The sequence below is a fragment of the Pogoniulus pusillus genome, chromosome 7, assembly GCF_015220805.1.
Source record: "Pogoniulus pusillus isolate bPogPus1 chromosome 7, bPogPus1.pri, whole genome shotgun sequence".
NCBI classification, from domain to species: Eukaryota; Metazoa; Chordata; class Aves; order Piciformes; family Lybiidae; genus Pogoniulus; species Pogoniulus pusillus.
The window spans coordinates 22,916,143-22,931,768 of NC_087270.1; the positions used below are offsets into that span (position 1 = coordinate 22,916,143).

Below are 15,626 nucleotides of genomic sequence, written 5' to 3' on the forward strand. Positions count from 1 at the left end.
GAGAGCAGGCACTCTCTAAACAGATTTTTGCTTCCTGAAGGCTTGGGTTATTTACCCTGTTGGAGAGAGATGGTGCTCTCCAAGCCATGGTGCAGGAATTCACTGTGGAGATTAATGCACCTTTCTTTCTTGGTTTTTTTTTGTTTTTTTTCTTCCCTTTTGGCTGTAGGTTGAGATTTTAGATTGCTCAGGTGAACATTCCCCCAGTTAAACCTTTGGAAGGCAAACAGGAGGGGAAACTGTTGTCTTTTGATAAACTACTGTGTTTTTGGAAGTATTCACATATCTTGGCACAGAATACTTCCCCCCTCCTCCCCCCTTCAAAGCTGCTTGCCAAACGTGTACATAATTTGCTATGCCTATGGAGTTGCATCGCTAAGTGAGGAAGCTATGCTTTCCAAACAGAGACTGGCAGCTGGCAAACATAAAATATCTCAATGCTGGCACGGTCCCCCACAAAAATTAGACACCTGGTTTTGAAAAATACAAGGCTTGGTCTTCATTTAATATAAAGCAACTGATCTTGAGCCTGTGCTTAGTTGTCACTGCTGAGAACCTGGTCACACTGCTCTTGCTTGCAGCTGAATCTGTCTGGGGACAGAAACTCAAAGTCTACATTCTGCTACCTTTCCATACTAGGAAAAAAAACCTAGGGAATATTTCTCCTTTTCTCCCTGCTCCCCAAGAAAATAATGGAATTTGACTGCTGAGCTGACACGGTGCAGATTGCAGGGATGTAGCTGCTTAGGTTACAAATATAATCTTCCCATCACTTGTGCTGCACCCAGGCAAGCCACCTTAGATCCAGTCTGTCCTGCTAGGCACTGCATCAACCAAACTTTCTTTTCAGAGACTGCGTGGAGGCAGATAGTAGTCCCAGAAAAGATTATTAGTATGAGATTTAGGTCTCTCTTTCACAGGCTTCAGAGAGCTCAGATGGCTCCTTAATGTTCCTAAAGAGGTCTGGGAAGACACCAGTCTTTCATCTGTCTGCATGCCACATCTGGTGGGCCTTGTGCTGGTATTGCACATTGAATTTTTAGATGCTGTGGCCAGGCCACAGATTACTGAAACTTGTCTCAGCCTCTGCTCTATGTGGCTTTGGCAGCCCAGCCTTTCTTTCTGCCCTCTGTTCCCTGTCTCTCTCCCCATTGCTGCCAAAACAGCAACACTTTGTGTGCTCCAGCTACAAAGGCTTTGGAGATCGGGTCAGTTGTTGGTTCAGGTTTTAACTTGACAGCTGGAGTGCGGGGAGAAGAGTTTCAGCATTTGGAGAAGGTGAAGGAAGCAGCAGCAGAGCTGGTGGGAGCTGTGAGGTCTGCCCAGAGCATGAGGCACCCAGGGAGAAGTCTCTGTCTCCTGCTGAATCTCCATTTGCTCAGGGGAGGATTAGTAGGGAACTCCCCCACTCTCCAGAGCTGCTATGCCCTGAAATTCCACTGATTCCTTGTGCAAAAAATTCATGCTATGCTCGTGCTTGGTGGCATTATGAGGTTGTTTGGGGGTGTTTTGAGGAAGATGATAATGTGTACTGTCATTTCTGTCCTAAACTTAAGACGTTCCTGGCTGCACAGTTTAGAAAACAACATCTCTACCCTTTTGTGTGTGTGTATGTGTATAATGTAAAATACATCTTAGTTTAAGAAGCCACTCATAAGGGAAGAGAATGCTTCCTGAAACCTTTCTAAGTGTATCTTCCTATAAAAGCCCCTAAGTTTCCTGTGGCACATACTCACTTTGTTGCCACCTAAACCAGGCTGCTCCAGCATTGCTTCCCTTTATTCTGTTTTCCTCAGTGCAATGAACCCTTACGTTATGAGTTTCTGCTGTAGTTTTAACCTCTAATATGCAACCATTACAGCTTATCTCGTCTCCTAAATTACTCTAAAATCCAATTATAAAATCCTCTTTCCCTCAATAGCACACAACTTGCCACATTACTGAAATGCTGGGTAGCTCTTTTGTTTTTCTAAATTAATAATAACTACCATTTTCCGTCTGCTCTTAGTCTGGAAGTCTTTTATACCACTGCTGCTTTCCCATAATACATATTATGGTTCTTTTTATATGCTGGTTATGTTTGGGGAAGAAATGAGAAAGGTTTTGAAAAGATGTGCCAGTCAACTTCTGTGTATCCAAATATGACAATGAAACTCTTTAGTGGAAACTTAGGTAGAAAATTCCCAGTTGTGGCATATCCTGCCAGAGGAAAATGGCAACTCATTGTTTAGTGGAACCTTTTTTTCAGGAGGAATCTTTGTTATTTCAGACCAGTTTCTAATGATTCCAAAATAAGGGTCCTGAGGTAATAAATCAAAAGTAAAGCAACAGGGCAAATGATCATAGAAGCATAGAAGTGTTGGGTTGGAAAAGGTTATCAAGTCCAGATGTCAACCTAACACCACCATGACCATTAAACCACATCTCAAAGTGCCATGTCTACATGTTTCTTCAACACCTCTGGGGACAGCTACTCCATCACCTCCCAGGGTAGCCTATTCCAATGACTGACCACTCTTGTGGGAAAGAAATATTTCCTAATATATAACCTAAGTCACCCTGCTTGGCAGGGAGGTTGGACTCAATGATCTCTGGAGGTCCATTGCGTTCTCTAAGGTTCTGTGAATCTAAACCTCCCCTGGCACAGTTTTAGTCCGTTGCCTCTCATCTTATCACCTGATACCAGGGAGAAGAGACTGAGCCCCCCTCACTCCAACCTCTTTTTGGAGAGTTGTAGAGAGGAATGAGGTCTGCCCTCAGCCTCTTGCTGAGCTCTGTATTCCAAAGTATTCAAAGTCATTCATGTCTTACCAGAATGCTTTCCAAATTTCTAGTAGGCTATGTTCTTGCTCTTTAAAAAATCAAATTATAAAGCCAGACAGGCTTTACTGTGCAAATTTATTAAGAACGTATCCTAAGTGCTCAGGTTTCCCTCTTTCAAATGCCTTAGTCTCCATATTAGCACTCCAAATGTTGATTGTGCCCCGACACTAAATCTTTTGCTGTTAGATTATTAACCATGTTGATAAATCCACTAGACTGTTTTTAATAAACTGTCTCGTTCTGCAAGCAATTTCTGAAGCCCAGTGTGAAGATCTGGTGATAAAAGAGCTGCAGTGAAAATAAAGATGCTCTCTACAAGCTCATGGCTTCAGTGAGATTTACCAGAAGGGCCTGCTAACACAGGCGTTATCTGTTCATTCGCACACACAATCTGGTGCTAGCTAAAAAATAGTCAAAGGCAAGAAATTAACCGAGGAAAGAGTCCATGCAAATGTAAGAAGGCGTGCCAAGGGAAGGGCTGTTTTGCATTCCAGTGCCCACCAAAACAGTGATTATCAATCCTTTGCCCTATGGCAGATTAAAGAGAAGCATTTGATAGTAGTCTTCTATCTTACAATTGAGATTGCCCTGAAGAGCACTCTAGAACTGTTGGGCTTTACTACACAAAAGTTGCCTGGAATTAAATGGATTTTGTTTTTTTTTAAGAGCCCAGCCAGATGGAACTGTGGGTGCTTGGGAATGCCAGATCATCATCCTCATGTGAACTTCCTTTTGCCCTTTTGTGGGAAATAGATGCATAAGGGTCAGAGTATTGATTCTGCTCTGCTATTTCTTCCATCCTTTGGCCACACTTTGAGTATTGTGTTGAGTTTTGGACACCTCATTATATGGGGATGTGGAGGTGCTTGAGTGAGTGCAGAGAACAGCATTAAAGTTGGTAAAGGGCTTGGAGAATATGAGGACTGACTGAGGGAGCTGGGGATGGTTAGTGTGAAAAAGAGGAGGCTGAGGTGAGACCTCATTTCTGTCTACAGCTATGTGAAAGGACATTGCGGAGAGGCAGCTGCTGGTCTCTTCTTACAGGTAAATAGTGACAGAACAAGAGGGAACAGCCTGAAGCTGCAACTGAGTAGGTTTAGACTGGAAATTAGTTAACAAATTTTCCCAGCAAGACTGGTCAGGCATTGCAGTGTGCTGCCCAAAGATGTGGTGGAGCCACCAGCCCTGGATATGTTTAAAAGTCATTTGGATGTGGTGCTCGGGATACGGTTTAGAGTGCACCTTGTAGAGTAGGGATGTGGGTTGGACTTGGTGATCCTAAGAGTCTTTTCCAACCTTAATGTTTCTATGATTCTGTGAGCATGTTTAATTGAACTTTAGCACTTAAGAAGGACTTGAAGTTTGATTTCTGAGGAGGAGTGCTTGGTATCATCCACCAGTGAATGGCAGAGCTCCAGCTACCTCTGGCAGTGGCTGATGGGACCCCAGCCCAGCTGCCAGTGGTTGAATGTTACACACAGCCCCATCCTCTTTCCTAAGAGTCAAATGAAGCACATGAAAACATTTTAGTGTTTAGCCTTGTGGGTTTGTAAATTCTTGGTTGGTATGCCCCAGCTCTCATAACTCTCATGCTTTGAGGTTATGCTCTTTGGGTTTTCTTTAATTGTAGCTGCTTCTTAAGTGATTGCTTCTTTGAGGTTGGGAAATATTTCACTTTATTTATCATGATCTAAGGTAAATCAACATGTATCAGCAGCAAGGTAGAAGACGTTGAAAATATATTTATGTCTTAAATTGGAGTTCAAGGTAGCATTTAAATGAATAATTATTTACTATTTTGTTAACTGCTGACATATGCGACAGCAATCATACATTAGTACAAATGCTTTTCTGTTTTGAATGGCTCATTAGTTGCTTTGTAGGGCTGTACTGGTTTTTTAAAGATTCTGATTCAAAATCTCTTCTGATTTCTGCTGCTTGGTTCTTGGCGGTGGGCCAGCTGGAGATATGCATAATATTTCACTGTTAGACCTTGCAAACAGAATATCCTGCTGTGCTAAAGAAAACATTGTGTTTCTTACCACATGAAAATAATCCATCACTTTTCAATCAGCACACATGGAAACGCTGGCGTGCACGCACACACACACACACACAAACCTCTACCTGTTATTTCCATCAGACTCCAGAAAAAATTAATGGCTGTGATGTGAAGGGTTGGACTCTTTGTACATGATCCATTAAAGCACAAACTAATCAAAATATATCTAGCATCTGATTTGCAAAGCAATGCGAAGCCAGAGGCAAGCTGAAGAAACAAACCGTCTGAAGACCTCTCTGACCTTGTTCAAGTAGCAGCATCTTTTTGTTTGTTTTACAAACGTTACATGGAAAGTGAGAGCACAAGTTTCAGAACCTAGAACATCCCTTTGCACAGCTGAGTGCTGCTGCACAGAGTATATTATGTATAACAAGACAGAGGAAAAAAAGAGCATACCCATATTTTGCAACCTGCAAAAGATTACCATTGCCTTATTTAATGTGTGCAACTGATAGGTGGTGAAGATTTCCTCCTCAGGACCAGATGCATTGCACAGGAAGATGCTCATTCATGGTAGAGCACAGAGAGTCCATGGGTGCATGTGCACAGGCTGTGGCAAAATAAAGGGAGTTTGTTCTTTTTGCCATGCTGTGCATTTGTGGCTCTTCTGTGCACTGAATGTCAAAGAATCGTTTTGCTTGGAAAAGATCATAGAATCATAGAACGGTTTAGGTTGAAAGTGACCTCAAAGATCATCTAGTTCCAACCCTCTGCCATAGGCAAAGACACCTCCCACAAGATCAGGTTGCTCAAGGCCTCATCCAGCCTGGCCTTGAACACCTCCAGGGAGGGAGCAGCCACAACCTCCCTGGGCAACCTGTGCCAGTGTCTCAACACCCTCACTGGAAACAACTTCTTCCTAACACCTAGTTTAAATCTCCCCTCTGCCGTTACCCCTTGTCCTGTCATTACAGGACCTTGTAATTAGTCCCTCCACAGCCTTCCTGTAGGCCCCCTTCACATACTAGAAGGCCAATCCAAGGTCTCCTGGAAGCTTTCTCTTCTCCAGGCTGAAGAGGCCCAAGTCCTGTAGCCTGTCCCCATAGCAGAAGTGCTGCAGCACTCTGAGCATTCTCATGGCTTACTCTGGACTCACTCCAACAGTTCCATTGGAGGCCCCAGAACTGCACACAGTACTCCAGGTGGGGTCTGAAGAGAGCAGAGCAAAGGGGCAGGATCCCCTCCCTTGCCCTGCTGGCCACGCTGCTCTTGCTGCAGCCCAGCCCACAGTTGCTCTCTGGGCTGCACTCACACTGCTGGTTCATGTTTACCCACAGATCCTTTTCCTCAGGGCTGCTCTCCAGCCAATGATCTTTAAGATATTGAATCCAACCATTATTCACAAAGTCTGGGGCAAAACCGTGTGCCTCAGCACCACATCTTTGTTTCTTTCTAACACCTTCAGGCATGAGGATCCAACCAGCTCCCTTGGGAGCCAATTCTAGTGTTTGTCACTGAAATCAGAGCATTTACCAAGGGCAGTGATATCTCAACAAATTCCCATTTCAGGAACATGACTAATGAAAAAGAAGATTTCAGTTACTCTGCTGCCCTATACTGGATCTCTCTGTGTTCTGTAATTCATCCTTTTTCCACAGACAAACAACATACTACATACCACTGCACAAAGAGTAGTGAATTCTTTGGCTGCAGCAGTGGTCAATGACATTACAGTTTTTTGCTGTGTAGTAGAGTAGATGTACTGTAGTTCAACTAAGTATTTTGGAACCTAGCTCTCACTTTGAAGTTAGAACTCCAAGCAGGAGTTCAGTCCAGATATTTTCTGCTTATATGTTGTTCCTGAACGTAGTCCCTGCAGGATGTCTCTATGGTGAAGTGAGAGGTGAACTAGGGAGTGCTTTGCATCAACTGTTGTGACTCAATTAAGAGGCTGGAATTGGGTAGGAAGAATCCTGATGCATGACTAAGATGCTTTTTGCTGAAACATTTGCAGCCCTTGATATTTTGCAAGATGGGAGTGAATAAGGAGATGTGAGAGGTGTAGTGCACAGTCTTTATGCCCATTGGTACTACATCAACCAAATGCATATGGGCCATTCAGGCAGCTGAGGATCTTAGGAGGAATTTATTTGTTCCCTGCCCTTGAAAGGTCTTAATATTTTTATTTATGTGTGCCTCAGACTTAAATTCAAGGTAATAGGGTGTCACAGCTGAAAGAGCAAGTACAGAAGTCTGCGGTGGGCAAGATTAAGCAGAGGCATTGGGAACTGGAGGGGTCATCAAGGCTGGAGGAACCTGGCTTTTAATTTCTGAACATTCTTTGCTGCCACCCTTTGAATCTTTTTTAGTCATTCATTTTAGACCACTGAATTTTGAACTTCTGGTCACCCCTTTCTTCCAGTTGTGAAAACAAAAGCTTGTCAGTGGAAAAAGGAGTTCTCAACAGAGCTGTCAGAGTGCACTTTGTGACATGAGTCAAAAATCAGAGGTCTGCTACGTTGCCACGATAACACTTGATTAAGACAACTTGCCAGGTTGTCTGGTCAGTGGCTTTGTTGCAGTCTGCTTACTTTTTACGTTCTCAATTTTTTTTTGGTGTGCTTTATCTAGATTTGAGAGATTGAAAACTGATGTGACACATTCTGATATCTAAATAAAGCACGAGTACGTTTGGTCAGCCTTTTGGGGATTGTTTTGCAAAGTAAATGACTTCCTTTGGAGTCCCACATCTTTCAGCTCCCTTTCCAGTTTCCATTTCAAACATGGAAATGTAAGAAAGAGAGCATGGAGAGGAGGAATAATGAGCAAAGAGTACTCTAGTGGTTGGAGTGAGAGAGATCTGCTTTCAGCCATGCTAACTCATGCCTGTCCCCAACAGGGCAGATACCCACTTTGTACTAGTTGGTTTGCTCATCTGTGAACCAGATAAAACAATGAAAGGTCTACTGAGTTTGCTTAAAATAATCAGAAAATAAGCATTTGTAGAAAAGACAAGAAATCTTTGCCAACATTTTTACTTGAGGCATGACCTTTTTTCGCTAAAGCAGCAGGGGTCTGACTTTTCAGAGATCCTGAGCAATGCAAGTGAAGTCAACTGAAGCTGTGGCTGCTTGAAAAGTTGGGGAATATCTTTAGTTGTAGTTTGCTGGTCTTAATTGTGAATGGAGATTGTACAGTCTTTAAGAGATTCACCTTATTTTCCATGAGTGAAGAGGACAGTTTGCTTACCTGAAGTGCCTGGAAGTCAAAGACAGGGTGAAGGATGAAGGCATCTTTCCTCACAGCAGCAGAAGGTTAACATTAAAGTGGTTTAGACACAGCTTTCTACCTTGCAGTAGGCACTTTTGCCACAAACAGTGGGGCTGACCTTTGCTTGTGGCATAGCCTCACTTACACTGTGAGAACAGAATTACTCACTGAGACAGGTGCATTTCACAGAATCATAGAATGACCTGGGTTGGAAGGGGCCTCCAGAGGTCCTACCCCTTCTGCAGTCAGCTGAGGCATCCTCAACTAGATCTGGTTGCCCAGACCCCTGTCGAGCTTCACCTTGAATATCTCCTGCTATGGGGCCTCAATTACCTCCCTGGGCAACCTGATAGCTTTCCACAACCCTTTTCAGTAAGTTAGCTCTTCACATGCCCACCCCTTCACCCCAGTTACAGAAGAAGCCTCTAAGGAATTGTACCACATAGGAAATTCCAGAAAAAATAATTTAGTGAACTGCTTTTGCACCTGGAGTTATTCACAACATTATTTTTCACAGCTGAGTATTTCCCCTTCGGCAGAAGCTGGAGAATGATGTCAGGCAACCCCATGAAGTCCTCTTTCAGAATGGCTCACCTATTCTACCTCAGCATTTCTGACAGTACCTTTCTTTTTTTCCCATCTTGTTAACTCAAATGCTCTTAAAGAAAAATATAAGGGAGGATATGCATCAAACAAGTGAAATATGGGTCAGCCACATTGCTTGTGGTGATTCTGTGTACTACAAGGTAGAAAGCTATGTCTAAACTGCTTTATTGTTAATCCTCTGCTGCTGTGAGGAAAGCTGGCTTCATCCTTAGGGATGAGTCAACCCTTTCTTTGACTTCCAGGCACTTCAAAGACTCAACATCTCTAAACAGAGAGAAGGTCTCCAAGTTGTTTTTTCCTGTGTCTAGAAGACCTGCTGGCTTAACAGGAGGGCTTTGGAGAGCAGTGGGATGGAAAAGCAAAAATGAGATATGAAAGGAGGAGAAAGGATCTTTTATTTACTCTCAGGAGGGGTGGAAATAAGAATCTGAAGCTCCTGGCAGAAAGAGACAAGAGGTCTGTGGTGACAAGACTGAAACAGGTTGCCCAGGGAGGTTATGGATGTGCCCTTCCTGGAGGTCTTCAAGGCCAGGCTGGACTGGGCCTTGAGCAACCTGATCTAGTGGAAGGTGTTCCTGCCCATGGCAGGGGGATTGGAGTTAGATTATTTTTAAGATCCCCTCCAACCCACACCATTCTGTGAAACAGATTTAAAAGATTATGCTGCTAAAGCATTGCTAGAGTCTGGTGAAACCATTGTGAACTACTGAGAAACAGCTGGTGCAAAAAGTATAATGCCAACAGTTCCCAAGTGACAGACAGAGAAATGAGGCAAAAATAGCCAACATCAAAGCAAAATTCAGGCTTGTCAAAGCACTACCAGCAGTAAAAGAGGCGAGTGTAGCCAGCTGCTTGTTCCAAACATCTAAAACTGCCAACCGGCATCTTTTGGACCAAGCATCCATCAGCAACATGTTGGTGGGTTTTTTGTCTTCTTTATTGACCGTGGTAATATCTGTCCAGGTACTTGCTATGTCTCTTATATGAATATTAATCAAGAAGATGAAAGCAGTCCTACATTGTCCTATACAAAAACACTTACAGGAGTAGCTCTCTTTCCTTTTTTTGTGGGGAGATGACACAACTGGAGAGAGATTTCCAGTTGGAAGAGGTGATATTACCAAAAAAGCTGTAGATAATGAGGAAGGAATTGAGAAAGAAGAGTAATTGAAAGAGATGCCTCTAGCTGTGTATGAGATTAATGCTCCTCCTAGTTTCTTTCTTATTTCTATGGTTAACACTGGGAGTAAAGAGCTTGTGAAGCGTAGAAAAACTCCAAAGAGCCTGCTGAATTCTTGCCATCACCATTTCAGCACAGGGGGAAAAAAATACCTGCCTGATCCTCTGCATTTTCACCAGGGTAAATAAGAGGTGTGATGGAATTGTGGGTTTGCAGCCACAAACCAAGAAGCTGCTTTACTCCTTGTGGAAGAGTAGATCTCAAGTGAGTTGGCAAGAAGAGCTGGTGCTGGGGGATAGAAGAGTGACCTTTTACTCCAATGATTTTTGCACTGAGGAGAATCTGCTGAGGGGAAGGTCTGATAAATCACAACTGCTGTACAGCTTCTCGTTGTACTTGGGGATATTAAAAGTTGTCTTTCGTGTTGGTAATTATTATCAACTACATGGTTTAGAAGTTTGTCTTGGCAAGGTTGTTTGCAGCCTTGAGTCCTTTAAGAATAGTGGTTAGAATTACCCAGTGATAACCTGTAGCTACTTCCTTTTCAAAAGTTGTGGGTCTGACACAGAGAAGTTGCATGAGAAGGTGTTGGCTTCAGCCTGAGATTCCGCTAGAATTGTGGTGATTGCAATGAGGTAAAAGTATTAACTTTGAAGTTACTTTTAGTGTCCCAGATCCTGTTAAGAGATTCTGTATTAGGGGAACAAACTTGCACAAATACATTTTAATATATAGTAATATTCAGTAGAGTATTACCTGCAGGGCACTATATTCCTCTGAGAATCAATGCCAGGGGTGACAAAAACAGTGGATGTCTCTTTTTCTGGTGTGGTTCACCTGAATTCAGACATATTCTGAAGCCCTGTGACAGGAGGACACATCCTTCTGCCTGTCCCTTCTGACACCTTTCACAGTACTTTGTCCAGTTGTAAATGAAGCAAAGAGGACATCATTAATGACAGGACAAGGGACAATGGGTGGAAGTTGAGGCATAGGAAATTTCATATAAACATGAGGAGGAATTTCTTTACTGTGAGGGTGACAGAACGCTGGAACAGGCTGCCATGGGGAGTTGTGGAGTCTCCCTCTCTGGAGATATTCAGAACCTGCCTGGATGCACTCCTGTGTAATCTGGTATAGGTGATCCTGCTCTGGCAGGGTGGTTGGACTGGATGAGCACTCAAGGTCCCTTCCATCATCATCATCATCGTCTTTCCTGCTAGCAGATGTCCTGTTCCCGTATATTTCACTTCTTCACCCTCTACTTCCACTAGTTTATTCCTGTTTATCCAATTACTCCTGTTTACATTTTTGTTTAGCTTAGCAGTGCTCACATTTTTTCCCTCTATCCATTTTCATCTCTTGCTCTTGTTGTTTCTGGAGGACCCAAACTACAGCTATGTGATATGTAGTGAACTTCAGGGTTTGAACACTTCTCTAATCCCACAGCTGAATGGAACACACCTTGTTACTGAGGTCTAAAATAATGTTTGAGGGATTACGTTATGCTTGCTAAAGCTTCACCTAGCAAGATAGCTAAAAGATTAAATTATTTTTCTGTATCAGAGGTCCAAGACTTCCCTCTTTTAACAGTTCCTTTGTTTGCAGTCCTGGAGATGTTCTTTTCTCTCTGCCACACAGAATTTGGCCATCTATATCTCTTCTCTGTGAGATTTTAAGAGGTAGTTTTCTCCTCCAGCTTTCTCAGATGTCTCCTGAGGTAAAATTTGTTACTGGTTTATACCAACGCTGGCATGTTTTTATTTGCCAACCAACTTTGCATTTCTGAGTTTGTGCTTGGAAGCTGTTAAAACCTTGCCCATTTAAACCAAAAAATCTCTCAATGTGACATTTACTTAGATGTAGCAGATTGGCAGGAGGGTGAGCATTCACCAGAAATTGTATGTATGACCTCTGATGTACTGCAAATCTCTTCTCATTTACACCACAAATGTGGATAAAATCAGATCCATACCACTGTGATGACTTTAAGGGGTCTGTTGAGCTGCTTTGTAACAGACCTGAATCAAATCATTTTAGAAACCCTGTACCAAAAACCAGTGTGCACTTCCCCTTCTCTCTCCACCTTTGCACATTTTCTGCTGCTTAAAGCAAACTCAATGTACTTAGTTTGGCCTCTAATTGTCGTTGATGTTTTGTTTACTGAATTACATTTCCCTCCTTTAGCTCCAAAAAAGTTTTTCTGTTTGCTGCTCATGGTTGAATAGACACATGCTATGTTGGGTGAAAAAATGGCTGAAAAGGTTTGGCCCAGAGAGCCATGGGGAATGGAGATAAATCCAGTTGGAAGCTGGTCATCAGTGGTATTCCCCAGGGCTCAGTGCTGAAGGTAGTTCTCTTTACTATCTATCAATGAGCTGAAGGAGCAGACTGAGTGCACCCTCAGTAAGTCTGCAGATGGGAGGGAGCATTGATCTGCTGGAGAGTAGGAAGGCTCTGCAGAGGGATCTGGACAGGATGGATTGCTGGGCTGAGGTCAGTTGTATAAGATCTGACAAGACAAGTGCTGGGTCCTGCACTTGGATCATGACAATGTCATGTCATGCTACAGGCTTGGGGAAGTGTGGCTGGAAAGTTACCAGGCAGAAAAGGACCCAGGGGTGCTGCTTGGCTTCTGGCTGAGGATGAGCCAACAATGTGCTTGTGTGGCCAAGAAGACCAACAGAATCCTATCCTGCATCAGGAATGGTGTGGCCAGCAGGACCAGGCAGTGATCATGTCCCAGCATTCAGCACTGGTGAGGCCATACCTGGTAAATGTGTTCAAACTGGGCCACTCGCACCAAGAAGGACATTGAGGCACTGGAGTGTGTCCAGAGAAGAACAATAAAGCTGGTGAAGGGTCTAGAGAACAGATCTTGTGGGGAGAGGCTGAGAGAACTGATGTTGCTTAGTCTGGAGAAGAGGAGGCTGAGGTGAGACCTCATTGCTCTCTACAGTTCCCTGAAGGAGGTTTGTCAGGTTGTAGTGAGGTGGGGCTTCATTCTTTTCTCTCCACTATCAGGTGATAGGATGAGAGGAAATGGATTGAAAATGTGCCAGGAGTGATTTAAATTGGATATTAGGAAAAATTTCTTTCCTGCAAGAGTGAACAGACACTGGAACAGGCTGCCCAGGAGGGTGGTGGAGTCACTGTCCCCAGAGGTGTTCAAGAATCCTGTGGATGTGGCACTTTGGGACGTGGTTCAATGCTCTAGGCTGAAGGCTGGACTTAAGGATCTTAGAGGTCTTTTCCAATGAAACAGTTTTGTGATTCAAAGAGTTCTTCTGTTTCTATGGAGCATTTCATGATGTGCTGATCCAGTAGGAAATTTAATTTGTGGAATCTGGCTGCCAGTAATCAGGGCTTCTGGGGCAGTGGTGCAAACTTGATTATCAGTTATCACATCCCCTTTCTATTCACCTGCTGTGTTTATGACTTAGAAATCACAAGGCCTTGTTTATGATGGCAATTTTTAATAGTGGAAAAAAAGATACCCAAAATATCTTTTTCAATTGCTTGAAATAAACTACTAAAGTTTCTGCTTAGGATACAGGTTAAGGAGAAATGGGAGGAATGTAATTCCCCTTGAGGAACCAAGGCAATCAGTTTAATAAATAAAGGGAGTGCATTAATTAGATTAATAAATTAAGAGCTGCTATTTGTCAGTGGTTGATTATAGCCAGCTTTTTGTTTTAGTATTATTTTGGTCAGGAAAGGGAGGTGGTTCTGTAATATAAATTACTGTTAGTCTTGATTTAAAGCAATTTTATTTTCAGGCTCCAGTATTTTGTAACACAGTGAAACAATCGTCTGAGTTTTACAGATTTTAACTGAGCTGTTCCTTGGGTTCCCCAAACCTAATATCTGAATGTGCCATTACATTGCAACAGAAAAAAATCCATTCCTTTTAGCACTAAGGAAATGTAGAATGATTCCAAATATTGATATTTCAAATGCATTTGTTTTAGTAAGGGGGAGGAGGAAGAAAGATCATTTTCAGGGGGTTGCTTCTCATGTTTGTGTTTTGCAACTCAAACATGTCCAAGAAATGAATTTTAAATACACAGTTTTGCCATAGCTATTTATTGCTGATTTTTTTCCTGTGATCTATGATCAAAATATTGTCTGTCTGTATGGTACTTGCTAGGGGCATGGGGAATGCAGTGAGCCTTTTCCTGAAGGGTGGTTGTGGCCAGGAGGAGGTTGCTCTCTTCTCTCAGGTGGCCAGCATCAGAACAAGAGGACACAGCCTCAGGCTGCGCCAGGGGAAATTTAGGCTGGAGGTGAGGAGAAAGTTCTTCACTGAGAGAGTCATTGGACACTGGAATGGGCTGCCCGGGGAGGTGGTGGAGTCGCCGTCCCTGGGACTGTTCAAGGCAAGATTGGATGTGGCACTTGGTGCCATGGTCTAGCCTTGAGCTCTGTGGTAAAGGGTTGGACTTGATGATCTGTGAGGTCTCTTCCAACCTTGGTGATACTGTGATACTGTGACTCCATCCAAAGGAGATGGACATGGGGTGTAAAAAAATTTGAGTGTGAATCACATCAGTGTGATCAGCATTCAGTATTCTCATCTCCTTGCTTTTGTCTCTTCATCCTTTGCAAAACGGCACCCCAAAATTAATGTGATAAAAGCAAGGTAATGGCTTCACACTGGAAGAAGCTTGATCTAAATCAAGCCCCATGAGGGTCATGAGACACTGGAATAGGTTGCCCAGAGGTGGTGTGGAGGCCCCAAGCCTGGAAGTGTTCAAGGTCATATTTGATAGGACCTTGAGCAAACTGGCTTAGTGGAAGTTGTCCCTTCTCATGGAAGGGGATTTGAACTAGATGAACTTTAAGGTCCCATCCAACCCAAACCGTTCTGTGATTCTAAGACCCACCAAGTCTCAGCATATGACTTTGTTGCTTTGTTAACCTGGGAGGAATCATCTCATAGATGTGGGCTGTTGACACTCACTGGAAATGTTTGTTAGTGGTATGAATTAAACCATACCTCTGGTATAAATTAACTGCCTTTTATTACATGCTTCTTGCCATCAGTTGCTGTCATTACTAGTCTGATCTTACCACTATGTTGCCACTCAGGCAGTAGGAATTAAAAAGCCATTGGAATATCCCATTTTCCTGCCTGGTTTGCTACCTGCAGCAAATGGGGAGATGGGATGCTGATTCAGTAATGGGCACAGTGGCTCATTTTTAGCAAGAGAATACAAAACCAGAATGAAAGTCCTATGCGAGGAGGTGACCACAGCAGTTAGTTTGCCAGTACAGGCACATAAAGAGGTGGTAGCTGTGAAAACCATTATCTGTTAGCAAACAACACTCGCTCTTCAAATAAGACAACAAGTTTAATGGAGAATCACAGATAAGGATGCAACAGCACATTGATTAATGCACACAGCAGCTTCTCCTGAAGCATGTCTGCTTTAGGTCATTACTCTCTTGCAATGATATGCAAGCTGTAATAAAACATTTACACTTCTTCAATATCATGAATGGTATTAGTAGAATAAGCAGAGTTTCTGGTTGAAACAGATGAGTGTAGATGCTGGACTTCAGAGGGCTGGAACACCTTCCTTATGGGGGCAGGCTGAGAGTTGGGGCTGTTCAGCTTGGTGAGCTGAACAGAGAAGGCTCCAGTGAGACCTTAGAGTGGTCTGCTAGAACCTGAAGAGGGCCTACAAGAAAGGTAGGAGGTGTGCTTCTTACAAGGGCTTGTAGTGACATGATGAGAGGGAA

At 43.2% G+C, this 15,626-nt stretch overlaps 1 long non-coding RNA gene across 10 annotated transcripts in view; it reads left to right on the plus strand.

Moving 5' to 3' along the window:
* LOC135176828 (uncharacterized) overlaps window positions 1-15,626 on the plus strand; it is a 269,659-nt gene that overhangs the window by 78,260 nt on the left and 175,773 nt on the right. The gene's annotated exons all lie outside the window — the stretch shown is intronic.